We start from the raw sequence: 10,665 nt of genomic DNA, 5'->3' as shown, positions 1-10,665 counted from the left end.
GAACTTATGATGATCACAGGGTGACTAACTTTCCGGAATTTTAATCCCATACCCGGATTTCTGGAATTGATGCCAAATATCCGGAATTTTTTTTTAAGCAACTAATTCTTATTACATTTTACATTCTCCCTTTCAACCTGAATTCTGTATTGTCTACAGTTTTGTGCTATTACTAAGACGTTTGTCTATTGGCTGTATTTGTCAACAGCCGACCAATGAAAATGTTTTTGACAGTCGAGTAAACTGAAGCCATGTATGACAATTTTCTTACTTTTTATGTAGTTTATGTATTCATTTTAAAGATATTTCAAATCTCATATACTACATCAGTTCTATGGCGATGCATGCAATTTCGCCACGGTGGGTAAAAACCTGAATATATAACAGAAGAACACTGCGATAGTACGAAAAACAAAAGAAACGGATCCACAATTATCTTCTTTTCATATGATTTCACATGCAACATTTCATTAATATTTGGCCACCAGTAATCTGTGACTCTTTCATGACATCCGGCCTCGGTGGCATCGTGGTTAGGCCATCGGTCTACAGGCTGGTAGGTACTGGGTTCGGATCCCAGTCGAGGCATGGGATTTTTAATCCAGATACCGACTCCAAACCCTGAGTGAGTGCACCGCAAGGCTCAATGGGTAGGTGTAAAACACTTGCACCGACCAGTGATCCATAACTGGTTCAACAAAGGCCATGGTTTGTGCTATCCTGCCTGTGGGAAGCGCAAATAAAAGATCCCTTGCTGCTAATCGGAAAGAGTAGCCCATGTAGTGGCGACAGCGGGTTTCGTCTCAAAATCTGTGTGGTCCTTAACCATATAACCGTAAATAAAATGTGTTGAGTGCGTCGTTAAATAAAACATTTTTTTCTTTCTTTCATGACATTAATATACCTACAAATGTTGTTTTATTCAAGTAAGTTAACCTATAAATAATGTAAATTTATACAAACCATTGTCGATTTTTGCCTCGATTTTTGTCTTTACACTGGCATCCGAAAAGTGCTACTCTAATAGTAATGTAAGCGTAATGCAGAACTGTATTCAGTCTTAATGTGCGTACCAGACGTTTCGTCCCCGAACCAGTATGTCACAAATCATTTCGACTCCACTGATGAAAAAGTGCAAATGTGACAATGTACCAACATAAAAATAACATTGGTCCAAGTTTGTCACTTTATTATTAATCTGTAGGTAGGAGTAAAACTACTACAATATTTGCTAATAAAGTGGGGCTTTTGGGGGTTGTTGTTGATGAGTTTTGGTCTTTGTGGTAATGCTGTTAATCGCTGTACTAGGTATAGTAACTTTATTTACACTGATGAATATATTTAGCATGTTTTACTAGACAAACCATAAAGTAGGCTTATGCCTAAATAAGAAGTAGAAAAAGTCTTATGTGGATTGATTTATACTTTTATTATTGAATACATAACATTCCAATAAATAATACAAATTTATATTGTTATGTATCTCTTTGGTTGTTATGTTGCAAATATGTCAAACATGGCTGTGTTTAAAAACATTTTTTATGAAAATGGCGTTTTCGCGTACTTTAAACTACTGTTTTGAAAAGGGCATTCGTGCGCTTAAAAATGAAAATACCAGAAAGTTCTAGAAAAATATTTCCATCAGGTTGGTCGCTCTGTGATCAACAATTAACTAAGATGACCTGCCATGAACTCACGATGAAATGGTTCACTGACTGAAGAAATCTCTTATATTCTAGAAGGATATCTAGCCGGAATGTACATGACATCACATAGGCCCTAGAACATTATCCAAAGTTCACCTTCTAGAACATTCCACGAGGTTTAGTCAACCTGCTACATCAATCTTCTAAAATTCTGCAGGAACCGATATATCTATTTCAGCTATGTGAAAAGTAAACAACTGCTATATATGCTTCAAGGAGAAATATTATTACTGTACATTATCCCATTGAACATGCATTTCCCTACTCGTCGCAAATGCAGCCAATTTATTATTTTATTTATTATTATCTATAGCCACACACATGTATGTGGATGTCAAACATTTGGTAATTCTAACACATTGTCTTAGAAAAACCCCGTTAAATTTTTCCGTTATTAATTAATAATAATTATTAACAAGGATTGTTCGTGTGCACTTCCCACAGACAGAACAGTAACTACCACAGCCTTTGATATATACCAGTGGTGGAGCACAAGTTGCGACAGGAAAATATTTAACAAATACATGTGTGTGTGTGTGTCTGTGTGTGTGTGTGTGTGTGTGTGCATGGATGTATGCATGTATTGATGTATGAATATCTGTATATTGTATGTATGTCGAGGTTGACTGTTACATACATAGCTATTAATGCAATGGCACAGGGAATAAGTAAATCCTTTCTGGCCTCACAAATTGTCCTATGCTGTTGCTGGGACTCGAACCTATGGCACCGAATCGCCCGCAACTTGCAGACTTTGCCACGATCCATAAAAAGGATGCTTTTTATGCATGGGGCCTACAAGCCACGCGGTCGATTCCGCCTACGTACACGAAACAGTGGGCCGACCTGGCACTTGTTAGTGTGTATTGATGTATGAATATCTATATATTGTATGTATGTCAAGGTTGACGATTACATACATAAATATATGTATTTATGTATGTAAGTATGAATTGATGTATGTTTGTATGTTTTTGTGTCTATGTATGTACGTACATACGTGCGTGCATGCGTGCGTTTGCATTATGTGGCACAATAGTGAAATATTGTTTACTTTATCAAAACAGCGGTGGGATATTGTCAGGTGGGTTGCAATCGGGTGGGATGTCGTCCGTACATCGTTTTATGTATTGTCATACAAAACCGCTTGACGACCGTAACGAAATGCTACACGGCCCACAAGCAATACAGGGACATATCAAATATATGTCATGATAATCTATATGTGCACTTGATAACTTTGTGCAAACGTGTTGGCCAGGTAACCCTTAGAGTTTTATCGTATTGATTTTTCATTGTTTTACACACCTTTGACGACATTGGTTGTTATACGTGTTCTAGGAGTGTCGAAAAAGTGTGCTAAACATTTTAATCCTTTCTCGGACCCCATTGCGTTATATTTCTGGTTCCAGCCAGTACTCAGTGCTACACAACTGGTGTAACAAAGGTCGTGGTATGTACTATACCAGTAACTGTAATATCAGATTCAATTATGACCTGCTATATGTACTATCCTGTCCGTGGGATGGTGCATATAAAAGATCCCTTGCTGCTAATCGATAAGAGTAGCCCATGGAGTGGCGACAGCGGGTTTTCTCTCTCAATATCTGTGTCGTCCTTGACCATATGTCTGACGCCATATAACTGTAAATAAAATGTGTTGAGTGCATCTTAAATAAAACATTTCCTTCCTTCATTTCTCGGATAATCTGTTAAAAGCTCTATTTTCGCACTACCTGGCCTAACTGTTTGATAGTACTATGTGTACCTTAACTTTATATTAAAGGGATATACCTTAGTTTTTAAACACTAAAGCATATTTTTTTTACTATTAGAGCCATTTTGGATAACTGAAATCATACTTTACTTAGATTTTATGGTTTTTGGTCGTCCTGGTGTTTTTAATATCACAAAATGCATTTATCATATTTTTTAAAACGCACGTGCGTCTGAGAAGTAACAGTTATGGGAGTCGAGCTTTAGTCTATTTTTAGAGGGTATTTCACCATGTCAAAGTCACAGACTCATGTTTCACTCGATTCTAACTTTATCCAAATGTGTTACAGGTTTGTAGATTAAAGCCGCACACCCTAGTTCCATCCAGCGAAAATAAATTATAATTTGGTTAATCTACAAACCTGTAACACACTTAGATCACGTTTTTATCAAATGGAGTGAAAAAGCAGGTTTTATATCGATAAATACCATGGGAATCCCCATGTCCCAATTGCTTGAAATAATTTTGAAAGTTAGTATTCTGATGTCACCGGTAGATGTCGCTCGAAGCACAACAATGCCTACGTCACGACAAATTTCACAGAGTGCGCACAGACTTGGGGTGCGTTCTTTTCATCTCTCCTGGACATGTTCCAACTGTTCTGTCCTGGTTGTATCCCTCTCCAGATATCGTAAGACTTAGCAAAATTATTGGTTTTAAGGGTTTGTAACGTTTTGTATTGAGACACTTACTTGTCTGAACTTTATTGTTACTGAAAATGTTCACGAACTGTGAAGAAAAATCTCACAAATGAATAGCAACAAATCGGATGTTGATTACGCGAACCGTGCACGAGAAAACAAACCGAACCAAAATGATAACGGTCACGTGGTATACCAACGTCTGTGACATTGAAATGGAAATATCCCGTCTAAAAATAGATTAGACCTTGTCTGCTCAACGGTTTTTTCTCAAACATTTTAAGAAATACGAAAAATGCATTTTGTGGTATTACAAAAACCAGGATTACCAGGATTACCAAAAAACACTTCAGGTGAATGGAAATGTATATTCTAAATAATAAACGGTTTGTAAAGTGCAATTTTATTTGTGAAAAAATGGGTTTAATAGCGAAAAACAACGCCGTAATGGTTAACAACTAGCCGTAACTAGGGTGTGTCCCTTTAAATAAACTTAGTGTAAATTTTCACATCATAGTTCTTGAAAGAACGTTACGGTTGATATTTAAATGTTCGTTTATCAATCAGTGAACTATTGTTCATGTATCAATCATACTGCGAGGCCGGGATGTAGCTCAGTGGTACAGCGCTCGCCTGATGCGCGATCGATCTAGGATCCATTCCCGTCGGTGGGCCCATTGGGCTATTTCTCGTTCCAGCCAGTTCTCCTTCGTATGTATTATCCTGTCTGTGGGATGGTGAATCTGAAAGATCCCTTGCTGCTAATCGAAAAGAGTAGCCCATGACGTGGCGACAGCGGGTTTTCTCTCTCAATATCTGTGTGGTCCTTTAACCATATGTCTGACGCCATATAACCGTAAATAAAATGTGTTGAGTACGTCGTTAAATAAAACATTTTCTTCCTTCCTTCCAAACATACAAAAAGGTGTATTAACATATTTATATACATTTTGTGAAATATTTATGAAATAATCAATATTGATGACATTCTGTTGTAATTTCATCTTTTAGAAAAGCGGTAGTACCGGATGTTTACAAAGTACCCTCATTCTATCTATGCGAAAATCGAAAATTACACCATACCAGATTAAGACATGCCTATAGTGGTTTAAATGCAGACCTATATCGTTGTGGTCTTACTATGGATCCCTCGTGTAATTGTGAACATTGTTTTTTCTTTAAATGTCAATTTTATAACCAGCAAACTGTTTTAACATCTCTAAACAGTTTTGAACCAATTAAAAGGACATTCCTGAGTTTGCTGCATTGTAAGATGCTTCGACTAATAAAATATTTCTACGATTAAACTTACATATTAAATATATTTTCTTGTTTAGTTTATCAGTGTCTGTATATTCAATGTGTTTCTGGTCGTCTTAATATTTGTAAGAAGACCAAACTGGATTTTATCTTCAAATAATTTCGTACGTAAGACAAAAACACTATTTTAGGAAATAAAGTGAAATTTAACCTAATACAAATATTAGAACGATCAGAAACACGTTTAATATACAGCCACTAATATTTTATGCAGAAAAATATATTTGATGTGTAATTACAATCGTTAAAAAGTCTCTGTTAGTCGATAACATCTTAAAAATTGCAGCAAACTCAGGAATGTCCCTTCGATCTTAAATTGATGTTAAACGGTCGAGACGTGTTTAATGATGATACCAATAAACAAATATGTGTGCATGTTCCCAACTTCTTTAAACAAACACAACGATTTGACTAAGAAAACTTTATCTCGCGGTGTGGAATCATTTATTTGTTATTACTTTTACTGTTATATTGTTAATACTTACCAGTCTGAGAAGATAAAATGTTAATAATGAATACTGTTAAACCATCGATTACTTCTATTTGTTTTTCCTTTTCTGTTCTTTCAGTTTATTTAATCGTTTTTTTTACAAACGTTTACTTTTATTGATTATGTTTAATTATTTATTTATTTATTGAAAACTGCAGTCGGCAATTTTGTACATTGTAATGTTTGTAATTAGTAGAGGGCCTCGTAAGTTGGATAACTTGTGCACAATCCTTTTGGGTGTATGTTGAGCAATAAATTTATTTCATTTCACCTTATTTTCGTTCTTACATCCAAATAAGGTTCAAGCACGCTGTCCTGGGAACACACCTCAGCTATCTGGGCTGTCTGTCCAGGACAGTGGGTTAGTTGTTAATTGTTAGTAGTTAGTGAGAGAGAAGAGGGTGTAGTGGTCTTACACGTACCCATTGAGTCATTAAAACTCGCTCTGGGTGGGAGCCGGTGCCGGGCTGCGAACCCTGTACCTACCAGCCTTATGTCTGATGGCTTAACCATGACACCACCGAGGCCGGCCTTATAGAGAGAATAAAATGGTTTCAACCAAGCGCACAAAGTAGGCGAGCAAAGGTGTAGAAAATTTTACATTATCACTCATTTCAATAAATATTGGGTTTATTACACCAATTGAGTGCGTCGTTAAATAAAACATTTATTGCACCGTGTTTGTGAATTAGTGTATTTTAATTCTTGTGAAGCAACAAATGTGTAAATACTCACTTTAATATTTACACTCTTTATAAAGGGACATACTCTAGTTTTTAAATACTAAGACATATTTTTTTTATTATTAGAGCCGTTTTTAATAACTGAAGTCATACTTCACTTTGATTTTATTGTTTACATTATCCATTTCCGTTTATTCGAAGTGGTTGGGTTTTTTTGGGTCATCCTGGTGTTTTCAATATCACAAAATGCATTTATCATATTTTTAAAAACGCACGTGCGTCTGAGAAGTAACAGTTATGGAATCGAGTTGTAGTCTATTTTTAGAGGGTATTTCGCTATTTCTAAGTCCCAGACTAATGTTTCACTCAATTGTAACTTTATCCAAATGTGTTACAGGTTTGTAGATTAACTAAACTTAGTGTTAATTTTCATGAGTTAAAACTAGAGTCTGTCCTTTTAAAGAATTACTATATTTACACACGCGTACATTAACATACAATAACGAATATCTTATTTCACTGTACGCGGGTGATACTGATTTCATACTTGATATTAGAAACATATCTGTTGAAGAAATAACATAATTTGAACACATTTGCTGAACTATCTGCACTAAATATAAATCGGAAGTAATTTGGATTTTATTTTTTTAACAATCGTGTAGAACAGTATTTACAAAATCTTAAACTAAAATAGAATTATTATTTGTTTATTTTATTTCCTTTGAAATTATTTTCGTGCTTATAATCCAATTAAGGTTCAAGCACGTTGCCATGCACACATACCTCAGCTATCTGGACTGTCTGTCCAGGGCCCTGTTCCACAAAGCGATCTTAGACCTAAGATCACCTTAGGTGCATAGCTACCTTATGCACTAAGGTGATCTTACTGGGGGCGGGGGGACACAAGCCACATTTTAAACTGGATTTATATAAAGTAGTTAAAAGTGGGGATACAGTCCCCCGTCTCGGCCTCTCGGTTGCTACCGACTTGAGCATGGCCAGAAATGTAATTGTATTGCATATACAAATATTTATATTTGAAGCAAGAATATGTAGCCTAAGAAACATGTAAGGTTTATTTATAAGAGATTAAACTAGCGAACAACTTGATAAAATGGCTACAAACTCAGGATAGTTCCTTTATTATAAACTCACGAGGGTTTATTTTCCACAGTCAAACGGTATATCGTTTGAAGGTCGAGTCGGCGTTAATTAGTAAGTGTGTGCCAAACATTGTTCTTAACGTTACCAAAGCCCTCTGATGCATTTCAGATGTAGGTAGGTAGGTAGGTAGGTAGGTAGGTAACTAGCTTTACGTGCTCGTATACCACTGGAGTTTCGAACACTCTCATCCCGAGTCCGACCTCCGATATGATCGGGAGCCCGACTCGGGACAGGACTAGCATTTCAGATGTAGGTAGGTAGGTAGGTAACTAGCTTTACGTGCTCGTATACCACTGGGGTTTCGAACACGCCCATCCCGAGTCCGACCTCCGATATGATCGGGAGCCCGACTCGGGACAGGACTAGCATTTCAGATGTAGGTAGGTAGGTAGGTAATTAGCTTTACGTGCTCGTATACCACTGGAGTTTCGAACACTCTCATCCCGAGTCCGACCTCCGATATGATCGGGAGCCCGACTCGGGACAGGACTAGCATTTCAGATGTAGGTAGGTAGGTAGGTAACTAGCTTTACGTGCTCGTATACCACTGGGGTTTCGAACACGCCCATCCCGAGTCCGACCTCCGATATGATCGGGAGCCCGACTCGGGACAGGACTAGCATTTCAGATGTAGGTAGGTAGGTAGGTAACTAGCTTTACGTGCTCGTATACCACTGGGGTTTCGAACACGCCCATCCCGAGTCCGACCTCCGATATGATCGGGAGCCCGACTCGGGACAGGACTAGCATTTCAGATGTAGGTAGGTAGGTAGGTAACTAGCTTTACGTGCTCGTATACCACTGGGGTTTCGAACACGCCCATCCCGAGTCCGACCTCCGATATGATCGGGAGCCCGACTCGGGACAGGACTAGCATTTCAGATGTAGGTAGGTAGGTAGGTAACTAGCTTTACGTGCTCGTATACCACTGGAGTTTCGAACACTCTCATCCCGAGTCCGACCTCCGATATGATCGGGAGCCCGACTCGGGACAGGACTAGCATTTCAGATGTAGGTAGGTAGGTAGGTAACTAGCTTTACGTGCTCGTATACCACTGGGGTTTCGAACACGCCCATCCCGAGTCCGACCTCCGATATGATCGGGAGCCCGACTCGGGACAGGACTAGCATTTCAGATGTAGGTAGGTAGGTAGGTAACTAGCTTTACGTGCTCGTATACCACTGGGGTTTCGAACACGCCCATCCCGAGTCCGACCTCCGATATGATCGGGAGCCCGACTCGGGACAGGACTAGCATTTCAGATGTAGGTAGGTAGGTAGGTAACTAGCTTTACGTGCTCATATACCACTGGGGTTTCGAACGCGCCCATCCCGAGTCCGACCTCCGATATGATCGGGAGCCCGACTCGGGACAGGACTAGCATTTCAGATGTAGGTAGGTAGGTAGGTAACTAGCTTTACGTGCTCGTATACCACTGGGGTTTCGAACACGCCCATCCCGAGTCCGACCTCCGATATGATCGGGAGCCCGACTCGGGACAGGACTAGCATTTCAGATGTAGGTAGGTAGGTAGGTAACTAGCTTTACGTGCTCGTATACCACTGGGGTTTCGAACACGCCCATCCCGAGTCCGACCTCCGATATGATCGGGAGCCCGACTCGGGACAGGACTAGCATTTCAGAAAGAGCTGCATAACGTATTGGGTTTTTTAAGTTTGTATGGATTAAAAGGACAACATTGTGTAAACCTTGCTAACAAAATTAGAGAGTAAAAAAACAAAACGGATGACTGTTGTATTTGCACTTTCTCTCAACTACCTAGTCCTGCTTTATTCGGTAATGATTTGCATTTACATTTAAAAAAAAAAAAAATCGAGTATAAATAAAAAGGTTTATTTACAGATTACCATTAAATTATACAGATTAAATTTTTTTTTTTTTTTTAATACAGGGGTGAAGACAAAATGCTAGAACAGCCGAGGTATGTAGCTTCACTTTCATTGTCTGTGAAGTAATCGATAATGCAGTACAAATAGACTAAAAGTAGAACTGCGCAAGCTTTAGTAAACTAGTCTGGGAGTGGCAGTCCTCTTTGTGACGACGCAATAGGGATGACATCTCCAGTAAAAGGATTTCCTCGGGAGTGGTTGACCTCCTTTACACGAGGAACTAGATGGAGATTCATGCAATCATCCACTATGCCAAATGCCCATATGACATTGTGAGAGATACGACCCTGGTCATTGTATTACGGTTTTGTCGTTCAGGCCAGTGCACCACGACTGGTATATCAAAGGCCGTGGTATGTATTACCCTGTCTATGGGATGGTGCATATAAAAGATCCCTTGCTGCTACTCGAAAAGAGTAGCCCATGAAGTGGCGACAGCGGGTTTCCTCTCTCAATATCTGTGTGGTCCTTAACCATATGTCTGACGCTATATAACCGTAAATAAAATGTGTTGAGTGCGTCGTTAAATAAAATATTTCTGTCCTTCCTTTTGTCGTTCAGATTACCTTGGATGTTCCATCAATTGTCTTAAAACTTGTATCAGGAAAGGAGATTTAACCCATGCAGTTTCATGGTAATTTGTAAAGAATGTTTTTTTATTTACACTGATTCATTCCCCCCGCCCGCTCAAAAAAGGTTATTTGAGATGGTTTGGGTTAAAACTTACTAAATTAATGTTTTTATATGAATTTTATCTGTATTCATTATCAAGTTACATGCTAATTCATTGGTTCCTTTTTGACGCAAACGGACAATAGCCTCAAATGAAATGAAATGTAATGTGTGTGTGTGTGTGTGTGTGTGTGTGTGTGTGTGTGTGTGTGTGTGTGTGTGTGTATGTCTGTGTTTATGTGTGTGTGTGTGTGTTGTCCAGCTCTTTCTCCCAGGATATTGGTTTCAACAAACACAC

Source organism: Gigantopelta aegis, chromosome 4, assembly GCF_016097555.1.
Source record: "Gigantopelta aegis isolate Gae_Host chromosome 4, Gae_host_genome, whole genome shotgun sequence".
Classification (NCBI taxonomy): Eukaryota; Metazoa; Mollusca; class Gastropoda; order Neomphalida; family Peltospiridae; genus Gigantopelta; species Gigantopelta aegis.
This window is presented reverse-complemented; position numbering follows the sequence as displayed.